At 38.6% G+C, this 25,766-nt stretch overlaps 1 protein-coding gene and 1 pseudogene across 1 annotated transcript in view; both read left to right on the top strand.

Annotated features, from left to right (window-relative positions):
• Positions 1–25,766, top strand: part of LOC102954174 (olfactory receptor 56A4-like) — a 136,982-nt gene that overhangs the window by 92,786 nt on the left and 18,430 nt on the right. The gene's annotated exons all lie outside the window — the stretch shown is intronic.
• On the top strand, positions 8,954–10,672 carry LOC102953883 (annotated as a pseudogene).

The raw sequence follows: 25,766 nt of genomic DNA, 5'->3' as shown, positions 1-25,766 counted from the left end.
AAGAAACATTCCAGCAAAGATTTTCAGAGGATGTTTGGTACAGTTATTCTGAAATGTAAAATATATATGCAAGTTAAAATTTCACCAAATGGAAGAGAATTTTTAAAAAGATTTGTCACACCTTACCAGATAATAAACCATACTACAAACTCATTGTATATCAAATGATTGTGCCTAGGACGAAAGCATGGATATAACACAGAGTTTATAACAGGCTCATGTATGCGAGTTAAATTGATATGGGATAATATCATTTACATGTATATGATCTTAATATACACATAGAAACACAGGTGAAATATACACAGTAGATTGTAAATACCAGTTATTTCTAATGGGTGACATTTTGCTGGACATTAAATGGTAGACAGTATTACACGATTTGAATGTTATAATGTCAGTATATTATTTCATAATCAGAGGAAAAATTAAAAACTGCCATTGGTGGGCTATATTGTTCAGAGTGAGAATTCAAAGGATGAGTATCAGATTGAGGAGAAAAACTGTCAGTTTATGTCAGTAGAAAAGAAATGTAAGAAGTCAGTGAATTCAGGGACACATTTAAAGGTCACCAGTTAGGAACTTGTGGAGAACCAGTAAAACATAAGGGTGGGAGGACTGGGAACTACAAAGCAGTTCTTTCACTTTTCATTGGCTTGATTGTAGCATCTCTTTTGAATTTCAGTTTTGGCCATCAGTTTGTTCCGGTGCTATCTTTGCATGGCCCTATTGTGTTCCAGGTGCATACTTCCCAGCACAAGTGAATAGATCGATGTTATTGGGTTCCCATCAGAAACAGCTCACACCCTGCTTGCCAGCTGAGTGGTTAGCTCTTTGTTCTCATTGTATCTATTTCAGATGGACCCAATCCTCCTGTGCAATATAAACCCACAGGAAGCTCCAGACTGCTACAATTACACCAATCCCAAACAAATTTATAAAGGGCACTAGGAGAATAAGTTTCTGCCCATTTTCTAATGTAAGGTAGCTTCCAGGTGAATTATGTTTATAGGTAGATCAGATGAGGCAATAGGGAAATTAAATATTTATTACCTAACTAAATTGTTTGTCTAAAATCAGTGGGAGATCATATGGGATAAATATTCACATCTCAAATTATTTCTCTCTTGAACATATTCTTTGCTTGAAGTCTAAGCCTTTCCTAAATTCCTCTCAGAGGTATCCTTTATTTAAGTAACTATACCATATGTATCTCCTGTAATTATCAATTACTTTATATATATTTATTTTTCAATGGATTTTCATTGCTGGGAAAATGAAATATTTGAGGACTTACCTCAACCTGTACTCAAAACTTAACCCTTTTTTGTTTAAACCTTCAATTTTGACATCTCATTTTTGTGGTTGATCCACCTCTAAAATACAGATTTGAAACATCTACCTTCTGACTATCACCTTCTACCTTTGGGCTCAAATTTTCGACTCTCCTTAGGACAGTCACAATTGTTGGACATCAAGAGTCACAAGCCATTGGTTGAATCCCCTTCATGCTATCTTTCATCCCTTTCTTGTCCTGACTTTATTTTTTGTCTAGCTTAGATTCTATAGCCCATCATTTAACTACACTCTTGGAAATAATATAACCTCCTTTGTTTGCTCCTTCCATTGAAGTTGTTTAAAAAAAAACTAAATTCTGTTTAAATATCTGTTTCCTCTGTGAAAGACTGAAATTTGCTAGGAAAAAAATCCCTGAAATGAACTTACAGATTTCACATTAAATTTATTATTAGAAACGTCAGATGTAATTTCAATACCCAGAAATCTTAAATGTGTGATATCATTACAGTAAATGAGCCCATATTCACCAAGTTGTCCAGGACAGAATTCTAAGATTTATATTTGATTTCTACATTAAATACTTCAGTTCTAATTCATCATAAGTATATTGACTTGACTATTCTTCCAAAATTTGTTTATTCAAAGTCATTTCCTCTGCTACCAATATGGTCCATGCCACTACCATGTCTTACCTGGACCAGGTAATGGTCTTCTGCCTGACTTTTCTGCTTCTACCCTGTTTTCCTTCTTATTCATACCTCTTTTTGCTAAGACTTTTTTGATTTGCATTACCTAAACTAATGCTACCATGGTAATGCTCTATGATGGTACATGATAGGATTTTGTATACTTTATTTTGTATAATTACCAAAACTTTTGGCATTTCTTTGTTTTATACTTTTATCTGTATGGTCAAAAGGAAAGACTTTTAAAAATATTTAATTAAAAATAGTGTTTGTATGTGATTCAAAATTTTAAACCTTAAAAAGAATATTCAGTAAAAGAAATTCATTCTCCATTTCAGTTAGTATATTTCTGACTGCATATAGTAGAAGCTCCAAATAATAGTGACCACCAAATTACGATTTTTTTTCCTTTCATGTAGAAGAGTTTCAGAGATAGACATCCAAGGCTGGAACCACAGCTTCACCAGTTTCTCTCTTACTTCTTTATCATACTTAGAATCTGACTTTCATCCTCAAAATTGCTGATGGTTTGGGGTACCTGGGTGGCTCAGTCTGTTAAGCATCCGACTTCAGCTCAGGTCATGATTTTGCGGTTTGTGAGTTCGAGCCCTGCATTGGGCTCTGTGCTGACAGTGCAGAGCCTGAAGCCTGCTTTGGATTCTGTGTCTCCCTCTCTCTGCCCCTTCCCCAGCTCACACACACAGTCACTCTGTCTGTCTGTCTCTCAAAAGTAAGTAAACATTAAAAAAAATAGTTGCTGATGGTTTAAGCTGGAAATTCAGGTGTCAATCCTGTGCCTGTTCCATGGGAAAGGAGTGAGGGCTAATGACCTTTGTTTCTCAACTGAGTTCACATTAAAGAGTCTTCTTGGAAACCCCACCAAAGGACATCTACTAACATTCAGAATCTGAGAATCTGAGAGGTAGAGTATTTTAGCAGTATAGATGGGTACCCAAATAAAATTATGTTTTTTGATACTAAGGAAGAATAGGGGCATTGGGTAAACAACCAGCAATCTCTGAGACACCATTCTATTCTTGTCTGCCAAGCACACAATTTTCTTTCCCAGAAGCAACTGTTCTTACAAGATTCTTGTTTATCCTTCCAGAGGTAATTTGAATATTATACACACACACACACACACACACATATATATATATATATATATATATATATATATAATGTAAGAATATATATATATTATATATAAGGATATATATTATATATAAGAATATATATATTATATATAAGAATATATATAATAAAGTATGTATATATTATACATTTATTTATATGTATTCTTTGTATAGCATTAGAATTATTTTGTACACAAGTTCATTCTCTGAAGTTTTTGCCTCTTCCTTACTTAACAATATATCTTAGAAATTATTCAAATAAGTACATTTAAAGTTGCCTGTTTTCTTTTAACAAGCACATAATTAGAATGAACTCTTGGTGAGGACTGGAACCATGTTTGCCTTATTCACCATTGTATACAGTGCCTAATACAGTTTGTGGAGCATAGGTGGTAGTTAGTAGTTGTTTAATGAATGGGTCACACAAATAGCAAATGCCAGAGCTAGGGTTCAAATCTTGAATGGTTTTATCCCCATGATCTTATCCAGAATCTTGATGTGTTAGGTTGACAGATTTCCTTATACTGAACTCTCCTTGCATTCTTCAAAAGATAAATATAGTTGTCAGTTAAAAAAATGTTAAGTTTACTAAACTCAACTTGCTAGGATTTTGTTTAGGATATTAATACCTATGGTCATATTCATCAGTATAGTGGAGACAGTAGATAAGAGTCATTTAGAACACAGATATTGGAATCAGATTGATGTGGCTCTGAATGTAGGCTAACTGCAGTGAGTTTGGGCAAGGCTTCATCTTTCCATTTATCCCGTACCCAGTGGGGATAATAGTTCCTACTTCAGAGTTGCTCATTCATATCTAAGGGAGATGATTAAATGAGAAAAAATATAAAAGAACTTAAATAGTTTATGGATTGCCTGGGTGGCTCAGTTGGTTGAGTGCCCGACTTTGGCTCAGGTCATGATCTCACAGCTCATGAGCTTGAGCCCCTCATTGGGCTCTGTGCTGGCAGCTCAGAGCCTAGAGTCTGCTTCGGATTCTGTCTCTGTCTCTCTCTGCCCCTCCCTTCCTCTCTCTCTCTCTCTCTCAAATATAAATAAACATTAAAAAAATAACAAAAAAGAACTTAAACAGTTTAGGTCACTCAGAAATGTCATTCAAAACTTTAGAATTATAATAAAAGGGGTTGTTCTATAGCCTCTTTTCTTATAGTTTTTGACCATGTTTGCATGTCAGGTTTGTGCACCAGATCATTGGCCTCTGGACAAGTTCTTACCTTAATTTCAAACCACTCCATTCTTCACACCCCAACTCTGTACCTGCAGGAGTACCATAAGACAGGTCCCAAAGGACTCAGCTCTTCATCCCCTAAGTCTCTGCTTCCCAAGCCATCTTTTCCCAGCTGGGTCCAAAAAAGAGAGGGTAGGAGTGGAATAGGAACTCATAAAACTCTTCAGATGTATTCAGCAAAATTCCAGCACGTTTACACGTTTACCAATACAGCTGATATATCACAAAGGACTCATCCTTTATAACTTCTGTAAGTTCCAGGGCCAAGAGGGGATAGGACAGACTGAATTGGATCTCGATAGTCTGATCATTACCAACCTATCCATACAAAATCTGTCACCCTCTACCAGTCTTTCCTCTCCTCCTTGACTCTTATCCTCTCTATATCCTATTTTCTCATCCCTATTGAGTGCCTTTCTTAGCACTTTGTCCTCTTCTAGCATTGTTTGACATAATCTTCACACCTGTTTATGCTTCTTCTCAAAGGCCTTTAGTAATGATCAGACCGAGGAAATTCAAGAAAATTCTTACCAGCATGTTAGGAGCAATAGAGTTGTTTTGTGTTTGTATTGAGGCAAAGGCAAAAGGTTTCTTATGTCAGATACCTAGCCCAGGGTTTTACCATTAACCAAGGAGCAGGCTCTTGAGGCACACCTGTAAAGAGTGGCATGCAGAAGTCCCTGAATTCCCACATGCATTTTGTGCCTTGCCCTGCCCCCTCAGTGACCACCATTAGTGGTATTGATCAGGACTTCTCCCTTCCATTCCTCAGTGTCCTCCTTAGCACACTGAAACTCTCCTAAATCTCCCCTTTTATTTTCCCTCCTTGAAATTTTCCATTAACGTAGAACACCAAAGCCCAATAATTCAAAAATCGTTTCAGTAGATTTTTATTAAGAGTCTGTGGGGTGTTAGAGGAATTTGGTGTGTATAAATACAAAAGTGTACCTTGTCTATCCTTAGTTACTTCACAGGGGGTGGAGGGAGACAAATAGGTACAAAACCTATATGTTAAGTGTTATAGAGAAAAATGATAATAATGGTAATAAAATTGCCTTCTCAATAAACTACTTGTTATCTTACTTTCTTTCTGAATTTTAACCTTTCTCTAAACAATTAAGCATGCTACAGTATGTTTCATTCCTGTCTTGCTTTTTTCTTCACTTACAAACTTGAAATGAGGCTCTTAGCTGTATAGTCAACCCTCCCTATTTACACTTCCTCACTTATTAATTTCATTGCCCTTCCTTCTGAGTTCTGTTCCACCAGTCCAATGAACTACTCTTGTCCAGGTCACCATAAAATTTAATGGTTATTCATATTTTCATGTTATTGAACTTCTGCCGTATGTTGGCCATACATTACTTAAAATTCTCTCCCCAATTTTTCTTAGATCATCATATTGTTCTGATTTTCTTCATACTTTTCCAGACCCTCCTTCTATGGCCCTTTTTTATTTTTTCACCCTTGCAATTGCCATTTTCCAAGGTTTCAATCTCAGCCTTATGCTATTCTGACTACTTCAGGTATATAATTTTTTTTGAATTTATATCTTAGGATAAGATCCTTCTAATTTGTTCAAACTGCTCATTTCCAACAGTCTAAGATAATTCTCTATATAGAATTGTAAACACCTCAGTATTGATATATACTCATACACACAAAACCTGCTAATTCTCCTGTGTTTCACATCTTGGTGATTCTATTTATTCAAGTCAGAAAATTCTAGGCTTTTCACCTACTGTCTCTTTCATAACTGTCTATATTACCATGGGAATATGCCACTTCTTCCCATCCTCAGTGCTCAAACTTTCTTCAGACAACACTTCTCATCAGAGATATTGTGGCTTCCATTCTTTTTGCTGCTACTGTCTCTACTTACTCAAATAATCCATAGCATTGTATCCAAAGTGAACTTCCTATAGTCCATACCCAGTCACTTCTCTCCACTAATGAAAATATTTCTTTATATTCTCTTTATGTGTGTGTGTGTGTGTGTGTGTGTGTGTGTGTGTATATAGTCTCTTTATATGTAAGATTAATTCTAAATTCCTTAGCATAGAAAAGGTCTATCATGATCTGCTTTTCTCCCCCACCGCCCCAACATCATTTTCTGCTCTTTCTTTCAACTTCCCACCCTCTTGGCTCCAGTCAAATTAAATATTTCATAGGATCTCCCCCTGAAATTCCTCAACTTATTTCCATGCTTTTACACAACCCATTTCATATGCCTTAAATACACTGCCCACAGTTTTGGTGCACATCTAAGTTTTCCAGATCCATCAAAGCTCAGCTAAGATGTTAGTAACTTTGTGAAGGCTTCCAAACTTTTCGTCTCAGGCTGATTTAGGAAATTTTATTTTGTGTCCCTCCATCACTCTGCTCATAAAACTAACAATTAATTTATTCTACAAATATTATTTGGCACCACTTCATGCCAAGTACTGCGCCAACTGGTGAACATGGTCTCTACTGTCATGGCATGAAATGTCTAACTGGACTTGGGGGAAGGAGTATTTAACCAAATTATTACATACACATCAACTGTGTTGAGGGGGTACAAAGTGCTGTGAGAACATAAAATAGGAGAGCTTGGTTTTGTCTGGAGAGGATTAGAGAAAACCTCCCAGAGAATGGAATATTCAAACTGAGATATTAAGGATGGAAAAAAGTAAAGGGATGTATGTGTGGAAACATGGGATGCACAGTCTTCCAAGAGAAGTGGGAGAAGAAAGTGCATGTTATATTTGAAGATCTGAAAAAAAGGACAGTGTGGCTGGGGCTCTGGAAGCCTCAGAAGAGAGAGAGAGAGATCAGATTAGACTGGAAAATGGGAAAGGAGGCAAATGATATATTCATTCATTCATTCATTCATTCATTCATTTTCTTATTTATTAAATAATTTATTCAAGTAACTATGAGCACCTATAAAGGAATCTACCTATACACTGTACATATAGTGATGAAAAACATCAACAGACATGGTTTCTTCTCTCATGAACTTGTATCTAATAAAGTTAAGGATTTTGTGTTTTTTGCCTATTAACAATGAGAAGCCAATAGCATATTTTAAGCTGATGAGTGGCAAGATAATATTTATATTTGAAGATATTTCTCTGATTTCAATGTAGAGAAGGGTTTTATAATGAAACCTAGAATGCATTAAGAGGCAATTCCAGTAAATTTCACTCAAGAGACAATGATACTGTTTTTTTTGGCTGGTGACAGTGGTGATGGAGATGTAGATCCGAGAGCTAATTAAAAGGCATATTTGACAGGTTTTGGTGGTGGGTTTGTAATGGGAAGTATAGGTGAAGGATATGTTCAAGATGGTTTCTAGCCTATGAGTTGTGGAATAGCCCATACACATATGCTATTCACTGAGAGAAGAGATGCTAGACAACCAGGCTTGGAAGAAAAATGGTAAATTAATTTTAGAGTTGGTGAATTTTGGATATCTGTGAAAGATGCAAGTTGATATATCGAGTAGGCATTTAGGAGGTGTAGGCAAGATATATAATTTAGTAATCATCAACATGGAGATGGTAATTGAGCATATGGAAAAAAGAAATGGAAGACAGGGTAGAAGAGATTAGCACGGAGGAGAGAAGAAAATCAAAGAGAACTCAGGACTGAACCTTAAAACCGATGTCAAAGTGGTGGATAAAAAAACACATGTAAGAGAAAATGAAGACACCAAGAGTGTGAGATAAACCAGGAGATTGTGATGCAAACAAAACCAAATGGAGTATGTCAGGAAGAGGATCTGGTCCATTGCTTTAGCAAGATTTAGAATCGACAGATGATTTTTTAAAAAGTTTATTTATCTATTGAGAGAGAGAAAGAGAGAGCATGGAGGAGGGGCAGGGAGAGAGGGGGAGGGAGAATACTAAGCAGTCTCTCCACTGTCAGCATAGAACCCAACAGGAGGTTCCCTCTCAAGGGCTGTGAGATTATGACCTGAACTGAAAGCAAGAGTTGGGTACTTAATCAGCTGAGCCACCCAGTCACCCCAACAGGTGATCTTTTTGAGAGGCATTTTGTGGAACTAATGGAGAAGGAGGCCATGCTGATGTGAACTGTAGAATGGATGTGAGGTGAGAACTGGAGACAGTGAGTGTGGCAGTGCTTGGAAGAAATTTGGGTGTGAAGGGAGGGAGATGGAAAAATAGCTGGAAGGAAATAAAGAGCCTTTTTATTTTTATTTTTAAAAATGAAAGATACTGGAGAATGTTTGAAAGACAAGGCAGATCCACTGAAGAAGGAAATATGACCCCAAATTAGGGAACAATTGATAGTGTAATTGCAAGGCTAGAAGGGCTGCGATTCAGTGTAGGAAGTGGAAGGTTTGATGCATTGAGTATGGGCAGATTCTATATCAATGGGGGGAAATAAGGAAAGGATGGGAGAATGTGCAAATAGGTTGGTAAGTTTTATCTTGGGAAGTTGAAGAAAAATCTCATTGCACACCTTTTTTCTCTGCAAGGTAGTGGTTGATGTCATCTTTTAAGAGAAGAAGTAGAGTTTGAGGTTTGAACAGAATGAAGAAGTTTTGAAAAAGGTTTTGGAAGAAGGGAAAGTTGATCAGGAAAGTTTTTTAGGATGGACAGGAAGCATTGAGGTCTCATTTAAAGTTGGTAACAATATAGTAAAAGCAGCCATTTCTGTTACTTTAGGCTTATTCTAAGACCACTTGGGATGATCAGGTACAGATGCTGAAAGGTGAGTTGTTGTATTCAAATAGATTGGGGTTTTAGCAAAGGACTGGCTTAATCAATTTGACATTCTATTTTCTTCTAGTATACCATGAGTTTGTGGAGGGGATACAACAAAATTATCAATCCAAAATCATATTGGATATGGTAGTAGGTGAGCAGGTAATTAAAGGTTTTCCATCCCACATCAATGCCAATAATTATCTCAAAAACGCCTATTGAAGGATATTTTTCTCCACCATAGGTTTGATGCCACCCTCATCGTACACTAGATAATTGTAAAAACTAGATGTGCTTTTGGCCTTTTTTATACTATTAACATTTTATTTTCTTACACTGGTATCATACTGACGTAATTTGTTGCACATTTTTAATGTTGTGAGGTTATTCCTTATCACTATTCACCTTTCAAATCTTAGTTTATTCACTGATTCCTTTTCCTTCGTAGACCATAGCTTTTATTTGTTGAGTCTCACCAGTCTCTCTTTATGATATTGATTGGGATTTGCCTATTCAAGAAGAGTCTCCTATATATCACTAGCTGCCTAAAGAGTAAGAGGCACACTTTTGAAGTGGACTAAAAAAAATTGCTTCTTGTATCTGCCCATACAAAGAGTCCAGAAAAACCTCAGCTCCAGATTCATTCCATGGCATCACCCAGCAACTACTCCACTGCTCCAGCCTCTGAATTCCTCCTCATCTGCTTCCCTAACTACCGGAGTTGGCAGCACTGGCTGTCCCTGCCCCTCAGCCTCCTTTTTCTCCTGGCCATGGGGGCCAACGCCACCCTGTTGACCACTACCTTGCTGGAGGCATCTCTGCACGAGCCCATGTACCGCCTGCTCAGCCTGCTTTCCCTGCTGGACATCATGCTCTGCCTGACTGTCATCCCCGAGGTCCTGGCCATCTTCTGTTTGACCTCAGGTCCATCAGCTTTTCGGCCTGCTTCCTCCAGATGTTTATCATGAACAGCTTCCTCCCCATGGAGTCCTGCACATTCAGGGTCATGGCCTATGATCGCTCCATGGCTATCTGCCACCCACTACAATATCCTTCCATAATCACTGACCAATTTGTGGCCAAGGCTAATTTCTTCATAATCACACGAAATGCCCTACTCACTGTACCTATTCCTATTCTCTCTTCCCACCTCCATTACTGTGGGAAAATGTCATTGAGAACTGAATCTGTGCCAACTTGTCTGTGTCCAGGCTCTCCTGTGACAGTTTCACCCTTAACGGCATCTACCAATTTGTGGCTGGTTGGACGTTAATAGGCTCAGATTTCATCCTCATCTTCTCCTATACCTTCATCTTAAGAGCTGTGCTTAGGTTCAAGGCTGAGGGGGCTGCTGTCAAAGACCTGAACGCATGTGACTCTCATTTCATCCTCATCCTGTTCTTCAGCACCATTCTGCTGGTTGTGGTGTTGACAAACATGTCCAGAAAGAGGGTCCCCATGGACATCCTCATCCTGCTCAATGTCCTTCATCACCTCATACCCCCTGCCTTGAACCCTATTGTTTATGAGGTTCAGATCAAAGAGATAAAACAAGGAATTAAGAAATTGATGGAGACAGGGATGTGAATATATGAAATAGATCTAATTTCTTTTCTTCCTTCTCCTCAGTGATTTTGCCTAGACAGTGTATTGGAAAAAAGCTTGATGAGTATTTACTATATACTCTGAAGCTCACTTCATAACTGACCCAGATTTCTTCCATTCCTCTCTTCACCTGATTTTGGTGAAGGTAGGCAACAGGAAGAAACTGAGATTCCTTAATTGTGTTGAGCCCAGGCAATTTTATGTAAGTAAATTTAATCTTCACAACATTTCTGCAGGTGTCATTACTTCCTTTTTACATAGTAGAAAAAAATGATGCTTTTTAAGATTGGAAACTGCTAAAGACCACATTATCTGGAAAATGGCAGAGATCAAAATCCAGACTCCAAAGCCCAGGTTCCTTCTACAGAAATTCCCCTTCAAGTGCAATTGATGCTGGATACCTGACCTCTACCTTACTCTCCTTTGCTTGTGGTTTGTCCTTCTGGATATCTATTTCCCGCCTATACCTACTTTCTTGAGAACTAGTGGGTTCTCAGAGATGACAGAATCCTGCCCAACAAAGCATCTGCAACCCTACAGGAGAAGAACGTTCATAATAACATATAGCAATACCAACTTCCTCTTCTATCTTATGCAGTCTCACCATCTTCAGGGAGTCTTAGAAATGAGGATAAGTTGGGGGAGAGAGAGATGGGGAGAAAGGAAGCCATTTCCCAGAAAATGGGGAAACTGACCAGTACGTTGGGTTGGCCACTTCCCCTAAATGTTTAAGCTACACAACCAGGGAATTGAAAATCAAATCTTATTTGATTTGTTGACTTTTGCTCAAGAGCTCTAGTTGAAAGTGAGAAGACATAGCAAAGTGTCAGGTTTCTGGATAATAGTGGGTCCGGTGAGGAGAAGAAAAGTCATACTGGTTATTTTCAGATTATTTAATGTAAGCAAATGGTTAAATGGATATTGGAAACCTAGAAACGAAAACAGGGGATACTGAAGTAATGGAGAGGTAGCACCTGTGGGAAGAACCTTACACTTGGGAAGAGTTTGGTCATTGGGCCCTAGAAGGTTGGCAGTGGGCCCATGGGGCTGTGTCTCACAACACTGAGGAAGGTGCTGCCTTGAACTGGTACTAGTGTCACAGGAGCTCAGAAGAGGGGCCCTCAGAGCTGGGACTCAGATCTCTGAGGATGAATCCCTATCCTGCTGCTACCTCTGAGGGAGCTCAGTGAGGCTGATTTGACCGTGGGAGTTCCAAAACCAAATCCAAACCAAACCCAAACCCAAATAAAACTGAAACTCAATATCCATCCAACCAACCAACCAACCAACCCTGGAGACTAGAATCAATTCCACTGCCAGGTGAAGAGCCAATGCTTGGGGATACTGACAAGATAAGAACAGACAGGAAGAAGCAAGTATCCCTTGCCCTGCTTCAGCCTTCCAGTCTTTTCCTGTTGTTCTCTCTGGGTGGACTCTAACAGGGAGCCAGGTGTCTAACTAACAGAAGAGTCCCAGTGTCCAAGTCCCAGATCCCACAAGATCTGCATCCCAAAGCAGATCTGGATGGGTAGGTTTGAGGCTGAGAGACAAGAGTTAATGATTACACAACTCTTGTTGGTTCTGAGTCTGAGGGCTTGTGACTTGCCAGTGTTCACTGGCTCCCAGGGACTGGACACAGAATCAAGTTCTCCTGTTCAGGTACACGAAGAGACATGACAGTATAACATAATATTACAGGGGAAGCTTTCATAGCTGTGAAAGAATTTGGAGTTAGCTGTCAGCAGGAATAGAGAGTGATTGCATCACATTATGGGGATTCCACAGAGTAACTGCATCTCAGTGCTGCTGTGGGCTCCAGGGCGGACTCTTCTACATGCAGTAACAGCAGGAAAGGAAAATGACATCCATTTGTCTACAAGAAGGTACTCTTAATGTCCTTAGACTTGGCTCTCATTTCCTCAAGCCCAGCCACAGGTGTGACTCAGTATTTGTCATTTTCTACAAGAGAATTCTCTCTTAGGGCTCCCTCCATCTCATGGCTGTTAGAAGAGTTTTATACAGCACCACCTTCCTACTGTCCCTCAGAGGACAGAAGGGCCAACTTCAAACACTGTGGCCTAAAATTATACTAATAATCCCAATGTTCTTATATACTGATAATAGTGATAGTCGTGACAATGAAAATAAAAGCTCAAATGTTTTGAGCACTTGCAATATACCAGTATCTGTGCATGATTCTTCTGTGGATGATAATAAAAATTCTTTAAGAAATCTAACAGAAAGGATATAATTCATAGGAATAGGACAGATTGTCATGTGATATTGTCCAGCATTTGGTCCACTCTGGTGGTCTCTCTAGGAGTGCTTTGTCTACCTCTGCTATGCTTCTCCCAGGTGCAAACCCAGAAGGGACTCAAAGAGGAATCGCTGTTAGTTGGTCATATTCAGATCTTAATCCCTTCACTAGGCTTTTCTAGATCAGTGCAAATCGCCAACATAATTATGAGTGGGTATACACAGTTACAGAAACTACAACTTGTGTTAAGGATTTGTAAGGGATTGGGGGCCAGCACACCTGTTGTCATTACTCACAGTGACAAGCACATCTTCTGGTACATCAAATGATTTAGGAAATATCCCCTTGCTTATGCTATTGAAGTGGCTAAGAGAAGAGTTAATCAATAGTGTCTACAATGCATCTTTAGTTCTAAGTAGTAGATTTCTCAACATAAGAATGGACAAGATATATGCTTGAGGTTGGCTCTCAATTCTGGTCCTTGAGAGACAGGTTAAGAGGACCACAATTTTTCATAGAATTGTCAAGCCCAGTGCAGGTGGCTTAAGGAACTGGGCACAATGGCTCTAAGACAGATTTGGGCTGAGTCCTCATAGATAAAGGGGATGGAGGAATAGGATTACCCAAAGAGCCAGATCTTGAAGGGCAGACACAACTTTGCCATGAGGCTCCTGTAGCAAAAAAATGTTATTGAACATGTCTTGAATGGATAGACTGAAGTAGCAGAAACTAAAGGCATTTTAAATAGGCATTTTAAAGGTACAAGCTTTCAGTTTTAAGATAGATAAGTACTGGATATGTAATGTATAACACGATGACTATAGTTAATACTGCTGTTTGGTATATTTGAAAGTTGCTAAGAGAGTAGATTCTAAAAGTTCTCATCACCTGGAAAAAACATGTTTTTCTTCTCTTTTTTTGTATCCATGTGAGACACTAGATAATTTGTGGTAATCATTTAATCGTATACGTAAGTCAAACCATTATGCTGTATACCTTAGACTTACATAGCGCTGTATGTCATATCTCAATAAATTGGAAGAAAAAAATAAGGTCTTTCGTAAGTTAACTGAAAAATCTGTGGAGTAACTTTGCTAACACAGACTGACTATGGCCCAGTTGTACTGGAAAGTGTGTATTAATGAGAAGGGGACAGGAAGAAGCCAACTGATAGCCCCTCACCACACTCCCTGGTTTGCGGGTTAGTCACATTTGCAAGAAGAACACAGAGACTTTTGGAAAAGAATATCTGAAGCCATTGAACACTGATTTTCAGGACCAGAGAAGATTTAAATCTAGAGCCAATAGCAAGAAAGAGCAGTGTATCTCCTGGAATTAAATTACCTCGAGGAAAAAGATGACCAGTGCTCAAAGCAATGAAAGAACAAAACTACATTTTCTGCATATAATAAAGTGGAGTTTGGGAGCCTCTTAGTACATATCTATCCTGATACACTGTTCCTCAGATATTTTCTAAGTCTTTGGGTGTTAACAATGAGAGATGTGACCTGAGAGGCCCAGTGTGGGACATCAAAGCTGTGTAGCCAGGGAATCTACAAAGGCTGAAGTTATTGCCAGGAGTAAATAAATGCTTCATAGCCTGCAAGTCAACACTGCTCTCTTGTGGCTACCAGCGGGAATAGCAATACTATGGTGATTTCAGCTCTCCATCTCTACTTGATGTTTGAAAGGGGACTGACATCTCTGTGTTGTGAAAATTCCTGGGATCTCCAACACTTAGAAAGAGGTAGGGAGTGGCTTCAAGTAGAAGATATTGTACTTTTTGCTTATTAGCCATATGGGGATTTAAATGATTAATTAAAAAAATAAAAGGAATATAACAATTTATACTCTGATTTTCTTTTCTTCAGTGACATCCAAAATAAAAATCAAATCAATGACATGAATCAGGTATTCATAAGTGTAGAATGTATTTCAGTATTTAATAAGAAGTTACATTAGCAATATTGGCTAAGGACTGTATATAATAATAACATTTATTCCTTTCTTCATCTATTCAACCAAAAATTAGTTGAGTGCTTTGTGTGTCGTTAACGTGTTAGTAATTAGCATAGATAGTTACCAAGAGGTAAACTACTTTTAGAGAAATTATGATTATAGTTTTTGGAATTATCATTATTCCCAATTTTACAATTGAGCAGAAAGGTAAAAATACTAATGGTCATTGAACTAACAGAATCAAGAGAGAAATCAGGCATGTTTGTTAACTAAATCCATTTTTTCTATCACTTTGTCTAGGGATTAAGATATATTTTTAGACTTCTCCTGGACAGCTATGTAGTTTTCTGAAGTTTTTGTGCTCCAGATTACAGATAGCAAAGACAGTGTACGTCAAAACCCACCATACATAGAATTAATCAAAGCTAGTAAAGTTAGTTATTACAACAAAGATATCACAGTAATTTTTTTTTTTGTTCTTTGAATATTTCTTTTTTTTTTTTTAAATTTTTTTTATTTTTTAATATATGAAATTTACTGTCAAATTGGTTTCCATACAACACCCAGTGCTCATCCCAAAAGGTGCCCTCCTCAATACCCATCACCCACCCTGCCCTCCCTCCCACCCCCCATCAACCCTCAGTTTGTTCTCAGTTTTTAACAGTCTCTAATGCTTTGCCTCTCTCCCACTCCAACCTCTTTTTTTTTTTTTTTTTTCCTTCCCCTCCCCCATGGGTTTCTGTTATGTTTCTCAGGATCCACATAAGAGTGAAACCATATGGTATCTGTCTTTCTCTGTATGGCTTATTTCACTTAGCATCACACTCTCCAGTTCCATCCATGTTGCTACAAAAGGCCATATTTCATTTTTTCTCATTGCCACGTAGTATTCCATTGTGTATATAAACCACAATTTCTTTATCCATTCATCAGTTGATGGACATTTAGGCTCTTTCCATAATTTGGCTATTGTTGAGAGTGCCGCTATAAACATTGGGGTACAGGTGCCCCTATGCATCAGTACTCCTGTATCCCTTGGATAAATTCCTAGCAGGATATCACAGTAATTTAATACAAAACTAGCTTACTTCTCATCTAAACCCATTCCAATATGGGGGCTTTGCTTCGTGTCAACATTTAGGGTCTGAAGCATCTTTCATATGTGGATTCTCCATGTATTAAGCTCTCAGGGATCTCCAACAGGTACTTCTGAATCTGACTGACATACAAGCAAAGAGAGAGAATGTTCAAGATCTTGTAGGAGGTTTTAGGGGCTCAATCTGGGAAAGATTTACATCATTTTTTCTATCATCCCATTGGCCACATTCCTCACATAAATCCAACTGCCTACAGGAAAGGCTGCATCATTGAACATTCATCTCTTAAAAAAAATTTTTTTTAACATCTATTCATTTTTTTTTTTTTGAGACACAGAGACAGAGCGTGAGCATGGGAGGGGCAGAGAGAGAGGGAGACACAGAATCTGAAGCAGCTCCAGGCTCTGAGATGTCAGCACAGAGCCCAATGTGGGGCTTGAACTAAAAAACCACAAGATTATGACCTGAGCTGAAGTTGGATGCTTAACCGACCGAGCCACCCAGGTGCCCCTGAATATTCATTAAAAATTTTTTTAAAACGTTTATTTATTTTTGAGAGACACGGACAGAGAATGAGCAGGGGAGGGAAAGAAAGAGAGGGAGACCCAGAATCTGAAGCAGACTCCAGGCTCTAAGCTGTCAGCACAGAGCCCAATACGGTGCTTGAACCCATGAGCCGTGAGATCGTGACCTGAGCCGAAGTCAGTTGCTCAGCCGACTGAGCCACCCAGGCGCCCCATGAATATTCATCTCTTAAGAGAAATGATACTAGAGAGACTCTTGCATGTAATATATACTTAACTTCTTCCCAAGGGAGACCACCCAAGCTCACATGCAGTCACTGTGTGCCACACAAAGTCCAAGATCTTGAGCAGTGTCTTCTCCATCAGGTCCTGATATGATTCCTCACAGGCCATTTTCCTCCTCCTACCACATATGTAATGGTGGAGCAGACACTGGTACCAGTCATTAAGATTCCCAGCTGGAAGCGAGGCATGGAATTCATTTAGCAGGAACTTGTTCATGTTAATGCTGGAATATTTTGGGGGCATACACTGCAACATTTTTACCCACTGAAGTGGTGGAAGTTCCCTAACTAGACACTGGTTATGTTCTCTGGGTGAAACTCTCCATCGTATCTACGACCTCTAGTTCTGTCTCTGGGGGGTTGCGTCTTCATCAGTGTTCTCCATGGCATTATACCACACAGGCTTTGGAATGTGTGACTTCTTTTGCATTACTGCTTTTGGAGGCTGCTTCTAGCTCATAAAATATTAAGATCAATAATTGTATTAATTCTTGATAAAAACTTTCTTTAAAAGCCAAGCTCAGGTATCTTTGGCAATAAACATCCTCAAAAAACAAACAGGTGTCTGATGTATTTGTATCAGGGCAGTTCCATGGACTAGTAATCACACCCACATATTTTCCTAAGCATAATTTAAAATTTTTCTTTTGTTTCCTTATTGTCTTTTCCATGCCACTCCTTTGTAGGTAATGGTGTCTATCTAAAGCCATTGGACATGAGTAAGACAACTGTACACATAATCTACTCTCTTCTCAGTGCTGGTTTCTATGAGTCTTTGTTTTTTAAAGACAATCTAAAACTTTCTCTGAAACTTTGACCTTCCAAGCAGTAGGACAGTTCTTCAAAACTCCACATTTATGGACTGTCTCTATCAACAGTAATATATGCTTGAAGACTGACCAACTTTCTGCTAAGGTCATCTACTTACCATAATAACTTGTCAATGGGATCAACAATTGCAAGCACATACAATTGTTGTCAATTGTTCCAACCTTTCCCCTAGAATTACCATTTAGTAGCCATGTCAGCTTTCCTTGTTGTGTAATTTTTCTAGTATTGGATGTCAGTTTCCTCATTGTCTGAAGCATTACTCAGGATCACTTGCCAGCTGTTGAAATGAACAATTCCAATGTGTCAGTGGTTTAACACATACAACTTTATTTTTGACAACATCCATCCAATGCATGTGGAGGGAGTCTCTCTTCCATGCTGTCTTTTAGGGACCTAGCTTCCTCCATTGTATCATTCCATCTTTTCTAGGGCTTCATGTTTTTAGTGGATTATGTGCAACTGGCCAGAGGTGCGGCACACCAAGGAGGCTATAAAGGTTGTACCTGGAAGAGGTACATGCTATCTTTTTGGCCAGGCTCAGTCGTATAGTCCCATCTAACTATAGGTGATCCTGGAAAATGTAAATTTATCTGTGCATCTGGGAGGAGGAAGAACTCTAGTAAACTTAGCCTTGTCTCTGTCATTTATATACATTGATTGTCGGCTGAACTCCAAGCTGTGTAGTGAGAAGGGTGAGAGTGGTAGGAGACCTCTGGAGATCTTGTGGCTCTTCTGGTCTCTCTGAGACATTGTCAGCCCTAGAGCCTGGTCTGCTGTTTGTTTGCCTCCACCAGTAGCCTCGTTAAGTAGATCATCAGGTTTTATTTTAGGTTCATAAAGAGAAGAAAAGAGGACCTTTGAGGTCCCTTGCATGTTTTCCAGTCACCCCCATGTCAGTGGTATGAATGAAGAAAGGGAACTTGATATGCTGGATCAGTGGATGGGTACAGGGATTTGAATACCCACGCCTCCAGATCCAGTCCTCAGGACTGGACTGTCCAAACATATTCCTGAAAACTGCCCTGAGATTTGCTAGGATGATATCAGGAGCCTGACATGGGACTCAAATGAGCAGGGCATTTTCTGCTCAGTCCTTGAGTTTATGCAGAGTTCTTGTGGCCTGTCAAGAGACATTGCTGTTAGGACACAGGGGGAGGGGGACCTGATGAGTTAATATTCCAGGGAAGGATAGACTTTGGTGGATTTCCTCCACAAAGTTACTAAATTTATTGTCTTTACTTGGATGTTTATAACAGAATTAAGAACTGTGTCCTGTTTGAGAAAGAGGCTGCGAGTTTCCTTAGACCTGTGCTTGCTTCTGAAAAAAGTAAATATTGATTTGTCTGTAGATGGAGCCAAAAGAAGTCTGTTTATGGTCCATGTGCTGTGTTTCCACAGAGCTGGGTGAGAGCAGTTTCCTTGACTTCCAGGCGTGCTACTGCCTTTGGAGGAGTCTGAGGAAGTCTGTACACTATGTTTGTCCAGCCAGCCACTATCAGCTAGAACATTTTTCTGAGACTGTAAGATTGCACTTCTCTACATGTCTTTTTCCTATTGTGGGACAAATACTGCCTTGGTTAGTATCATCACCTTCACTTTCCTTTTGTACCAGCATCTTTTTTTCTCAGCCAAAGGAATTATATAGTTCACCTATCCCCCTCCCCATCCTGCAGCCACTAGCTTTTCTCCATATTTGAGTCTATTTCTCTTTTATTGTTGTTTGTTTGTTCATTCATTTGTTTTGTTTTTTTTAGATTCCACATATAAATGAAATCATATTGTATTTATCTTTCCCTATATGACTCATTTCACTTACTATAATACTAAGTCCGTCCATATTGTCACAAATTGCAAGATTTCATTCTTTTTAAAGGCTAAGTAATATTCTATTGTATATATAATATATATACCACATCTTCCTTATCTATTTGTCTATCAATGCACATTTAGGTTGCTATCATATCTTGGATATTGTAAATAATGCTGCAATAAATATATGGGTGCCATAATCTTTTTGAATTTTAGTGTTTTTGTTTTCCTTGGGTAAATACCCAGAAGTGGAATTATTAAATTATATGGTATTTCTATTTTAATTTTTTTTAACACCTTGCATAATGTTTTGTACAATGGCTGTGCCAATTTACATTCCCACCAACATGAGGATTCCTTTTTTCTCTATCCTTCCAGACACTTACTATTTCTTGTCTTTTTGATACTAGCCATTCTGATTGGTGTGAGGTGATATCTCATTGTGGTTCTGATTTATATTTTCTTGATTATTAGTGATGTTGAGCATCTTTTTATGTGTCTGTTGGCTATCTGTATGCATTTTTTGAAAAAGTGTCTAGGCAGATCCTCTGCCCATTTAAAAAAATTTTTTTTAACGTTTTATTTATTTTTGGGACAGAGAGAGACAGAGCATGAACGGGGGAGGGGCAGAGAGAGAGGGAGACACAGAATCGGAAGCAGGCTCCAGGCTCTGAGCCACAGCCCAGATCCCGACGTGGGGCTCGAACTCACGGACCGTGAGATCGTAACCTGAGCTGAAGTCGGATGCTTAACCAACTGAGCCACCCAGGCGCCCCTCTCTGCCCATTTTTAAATAAGATTGTTTTATCGATGTTGAGTTGCATAGTTATTTATGTATTTTGGATATTAACCCTTTATTGGGTATATCATTTACAAATATCTTCTCCCATTCAGTATGTTGCCTTTTTGTTTTAAAGATGGTTTCCTTCCAATCAACAAAACTAAAAGGCAACTGATGGAATGGGAAAAGGTATTTGCAAATGACATATTGGACAAAGGGCTAGTGTCCAAAATCTGTAAAGAACTCACCAAACTCCGCACCCAAAAAACAAATAATCCAGTGAAGAAATGGGCAGAAGACATGAATAGACAGTTGTCTAAAGAAGACATCCAGATGGCCAATAAGCACATGAAAAGATGCTCAACATCACTCCTCATCAGGGAAATACAAATCAAAACCACATTGAGATGTCACCTCATGCCAGTCAGAGTGGCTAAAATGAGCAAATCAGGAAACAAACTATAGATTCGGGAGAGGATGTGGAGAAACAGGAACCCTCTTGCACTGTTGGTGGGAATGCACACTGGTGCAGCCACTCTGGAAAACAGTGGGGACGTTCCTTAAAAAATTGAAAATATATCTACCCTATGACCCAGCAATAGCATTGCTAGGAATTTACCCAACGGATACAGGAGTGTGGATGTATAGGGGCACTTGTACCCCAATGTTTATAGCAACACTTTCAACAATAGCCAAATTATGCAAAAAGCCTAAATGTCCATCAACTGATAAATGGATAAAGAAGTGTTTTTTAAAAAAATTTTTTAATGTTTATTTATTTTTGAGACAGAGAGAGACAGAGCATGAACGGGGGAGGGTCAGAGAGAGAGGGAGACACAGAATCCGAAGCAGGCTCCAGGCTCTGAGCTGTCAGCACAGAGCCCGATGCGGGGCTCGAACTCACGGACCGTGAGATCATGACCTGAGCCGAAGTCGGATGCTTAACCGACTGAGCCACCCAGGCGCCCCAAGAAGTGGTTTATATATACAATGGAATACTACTTGGCAATGAGAAAGAATGAAATATGGCCTTTTGTAGCAACGTGGATGGAACTGGAGAGTGTTATGCTAAGTGAAATAAGTCATACAGAGAAAGACAGATACCATATGTTTTCACTCTTATGTGGATCCTGAGAAACTTAACAGAAGACCATGGGGGAAGGGAAGGAGAAAGAAAAGTTACAGAGAGGGAAGGAGGCAAACCATAAGAGACTCTTAAAAGCTGAGAATAAACTGAGGGTTGATGGGGAGTTGGAGGGAAGGTAAAGTGGGTGATGGGCATTAAGGAGGGCACCTGTTGAGATGAACACTGGGTGTTGTATGGAAACCAATTTTACAATAAATTTCATATTAAAAATAAATAAATAAAAATAAAAAAATAAAAAAAAGAATTTGAAGTCTTGAATAGCCCTAACATTATCTACATATTAAAATTTAGATACATTTTGAGTCAAAATAAAAATTAATGCTCAAAAAAAAAAAATAAAGATGGTTTCCTTCAATGTGCAAAAGATTTGTAGTACCTGTTTATTTTTACACTTGTTTCCCTGGCGTAGGCATATATATATCCAGGAAAATATTGCTGATGTTAATGTACAAGAGATTAACGCCTATGTTCTTTGGTAGTAGTTTTATGCTTTTACATAGAAGGTCTTTAAACCATTTTGATTATAGTTTTGTGTATGATGTAAGAAAGTGGTCCACTTTTTTTTTTTTTTTGCAATAGTTGTCCTATTTATTGAAGATACTGTCTTTCCCTGTGGTATATTTTTACTTCTTTTGTTGTAGATTAATTGACCATATAAACATGGGTTTATTTCTGGGCTCTCAAATCTATTTTTTTTTAAATCTGCACACATTTGCTAACATTACAAAACCCTAAAGATGAAGTCTTCTGAATAGATCAAAAGAGATGATTCATTACTTACAAAGGAATACCAATTGAGCGGTCATATACTTATCAATAGCAACAAAAGATATCAGAAAGCTGTATAAATATACATACAGTATAGATATAACATATATAATATACTATTCAATTTGTATGTATATAAAATACTTGTTAATATTCATGTTTTTATCCAGTTAAATTGTCACTAAAAAAAAAAACACAAACCTTTTGAATTTAAAAAGTAGAGAAATGTTTTTGAAAGTACTGAAAAGTTAAGGAAAGGTCAAAATCTAGAAGGTAAAAACTGAGAGAGAATGCCAGGGTTTAAAGCTACTTCTGCTCTGAGGACTTCAAATCCTGAAGAAATCATTGTGAAATGGAGCAAAAAATGGCAATTTTCTGGTTTGAGGAGACAAAACTCAAGGCCTGGGACCCACTAAGAATAGGGTCTGATTACTATCCACCCACACACACATTCCAAACTGGACCTTGGGATATATTATTGGGGTTGTTGAACTAAAGTTCATCAGTCTTTGTGTTAACTGGTAGCTCTTTTTTTTTTTCTTCAATATATGAAGTTTATTGTCAAATTGGTTTCCATACAACACCCAGTGCTCATCCCAAAAGGTGCCCTCCTCAATACCCATCACCCACCCTGCCCTCCCTCCCACCCCCCATCAACCCTCAGTTTGTTCTCAGTTGTTAACAGTCTCTTATGCTTTGGCTCTCTCCCACTCTAACTTTTTTTTTTTCTTCCTTCCGCTCCCGCATGGGTTTCTGTTAAGTCTCTCAGAATCCACATAAGAGTGAAACCATATGGTATCTGTCTTTCTCTGTATAACTTACTTCCTTTAGCATCACACTCTCCAGTTCCATCCACGTTGCTACAAAAGGCCATATTTCATTCTTTCTCATTGCCACGTAGTATTCCATTGTGTATATAAACCACAATTTCTTTATCCATTCATCAGTTGATGGATATGTAGGCTCTTTCCATACTTTGGCTATTGTTGAGAGTGCTGCTATAAACATCGGGGTACAAGTGCCCCTATGCATCAGTACTCCTGTATCCCTTGGATAAATTCCTAGCAGTGCTATTGCTGGGTCATAGGGTAGGTCTCTATTTTTAATTTTCTGAGGAACCTCCACACTGCTTTCCAGAGCGGCTGCACCAATTTGCATTCCCACCAACAGTGCAAGAGGGTTCTTGTTTCTCCACATCCTCTCCAGCATCTATAGTCTCCTGATTTCTTCATTTTGGCCTCTCTGACTGGCGTGAGGTGATATCTGAGTATGGTTTTGATTTGTATTTCCCTTATAAGGAGCGACGTTGAACATGTTTTCATGTGCCTGTTGGCCATCCGGATGTCTTCTTTAGAGAAGTGTCTATTCATGTTTTCTGCCCATTTCTTCACTGGGTTATTTGTTTTTTGGGTGTGGAGTTTGGTGAGCTCTTTATAGATTTTGGACACTAGCCCTTTGTCCGATATGTCATTTGCAAATATCTTTTCCCATTCAGTTGGTTGCCTTTTAGTTTTGTTAGTTGTTTCCTTTGCTGTGCAGAAGCTTTTTATCTTCATAAGGTCCCAGTAATTGATTTTTGCTTTTAATTCCCTTGCCTTTGGGGATGTGTCGAATAAGAGATTGCTACGGCTGAGGTCAGAGAGGTCTTTTCCTGGTTTCTCCTCTAGGGTTTTGATGGTTTCCTGTCTCACATTCAGGTCCTTTATCCATTTTGAATTTATTTTTGTGAATGGTGTGAGAAAGTGGTCTAGTTTCAACCTTCTGCATGTTGCTGTCCAGTTCTCCCAGCACCATTTGTTAAAGAGACTGTCTTTTTTCCATTGGATGTTCTTTCCTGCTTTGTCAAAGATGAGTTGGCCATATGTTTGTGGGTCTAGTTCTGGTGTTTCTATTCTATTCCATTGGTCTATGTGTCTGTTTTTGTGCCAATACCATGCTGTCTTGATGATGACAGCTTTGTAGTAGAGGCTAAAGTCTGGGATTGTGATGCCTCCTGCTTTGGTCTTCTTCAAAATTACTTTGGCTATTCGGGGCCTTTTGTGGTTCCATATGAATTTTAGGATTGCTTGTTCTAGCTTTGAGAAGAACGCTGGTGCAATTTTGATTGGGATTGCATTGAATGTGTAGATAGCTTTGGGTAGTATTGACATTTTGACAATATTTATTCTTCCAATCCATGAGCAGGGAATGTCTTTCCATTTCTTTATATCTTCTTTAATTACCTTCATAAGCTTTCTATAGTTTTCAGCATACAGATCTTTTACATCTTTGGTTAGATTTATTCCTGGGTATTTTATGCTTCTTGGTGCAATTGTGAATGGGATCAGTTTCTTTATTTGTCTTTCTGTTGCTTCATTGTTAGTGTATAAGAATGCAACTGATTTCTGTACATTGATTTTGTATCCTGCAACTTTGCTGAATTCATGTATCAGTTCTAGCAGACTTTTGGTGGAGTCTATTGGATTTTCCATGTATAGTATCATGTCATCTGCAAAAAGCGAAGGCTTGACTTCATCTTTGCCAATTTTGATGCCTTTGATTTCCTTTTGTTGTCTGATTGCTGATGCTAGCACTTCCAACACTATGTTAAACAACAGCGGTGAGAGTGGGCATCCCTGTCGTGTTCCTGATCTCAGGGAAAAAGCTCTCAGTTTTTCCCCATTGAGGATGATGTTAGCTGTGGGCTTTTCATAAATGGATTTTATGATCTTTAAGTATGTTCCTTCTATCCCGACTTTCTCAAGGGTTTTTATTAAGAAAGGGTGCTGGATTTTGTCAAAGGCCTTTTCTGCATCGATTGACAGGATCATATGGTTCTTCTCTTTTTTTTTTATTAATGTGATGTATCACGTTGATCGATTTGCGAATGTTGAACCAGCCCTGCATCCCAGGAATGAATCCCACTTGATCAAGGTGAATAATTCTTTTTATATGCCGTTGAATTCGATTTGCTAGTATCTTATTGAGAATTTTTGCATCCATATACATCAGGGATATTGGCCTGTAGTTCTCTTTTTTTTACTGGGTCTCTGTCTGGTTTAGGAATCAAAGTAATACTGGCTTCATAGAATGAGTCTGGAAGTTTTCCTTCCCTTTCTATTTCTTGGAATAGCTTGAGAAGGATAGGTATTATCTCTGCTTTAAACGTCTGGTAGAACTCCCCTGGGAAGCCATCTGGTCCTGGACTCTTATTTGTTGGGAGATTTTTGATAACCGATTCAATTTCTTCACTGGTTATGGGTCTGTTCGAGCTTTCTATTTCCTCCTGATTGACTTTGGAAGAGTGTGGATGTTTAGGAATTTGTCCATTTCTTCCAGGTTGTCCAATTTGTTGTCATATAATTTTTCATAGTATTCCCTGATAATTGTTTGTATCTCTGAGGGATTGGTTGTAATAATTCCATTTTCATTCATGATTTTATCTATTTGGGTCATGTCCCTTTTCTTTTTGAGAAGCCTGGCTAGAGGTTTGTCAATTTTGTTTATTTTTTCAAAAAGCCAACTCTTGGTTTCATTGATCTGCTCTACCATTTTTTTAGATTCTATATTGTTTATTTCTGCTCTGATCTTTATTATTTCTCTTCTTCTGCTGGGTTTAGGCTGCCTTTGCTGTTCTGCT

This window comes from Panthera tigris, chromosome D1 (genome assembly GCF_018350195.1).
Source record: "Panthera tigris isolate Pti1 chromosome D1, P.tigris_Pti1_mat1.1, whole genome shotgun sequence".
Taxonomy (NCBI): domain Eukaryota; kingdom Metazoa; phylum Chordata; class Mammalia; order Carnivora; family Felidae; genus Panthera; species Panthera tigris.
This window is presented reverse-complemented; position numbering and strand designations above follow the sequence as displayed.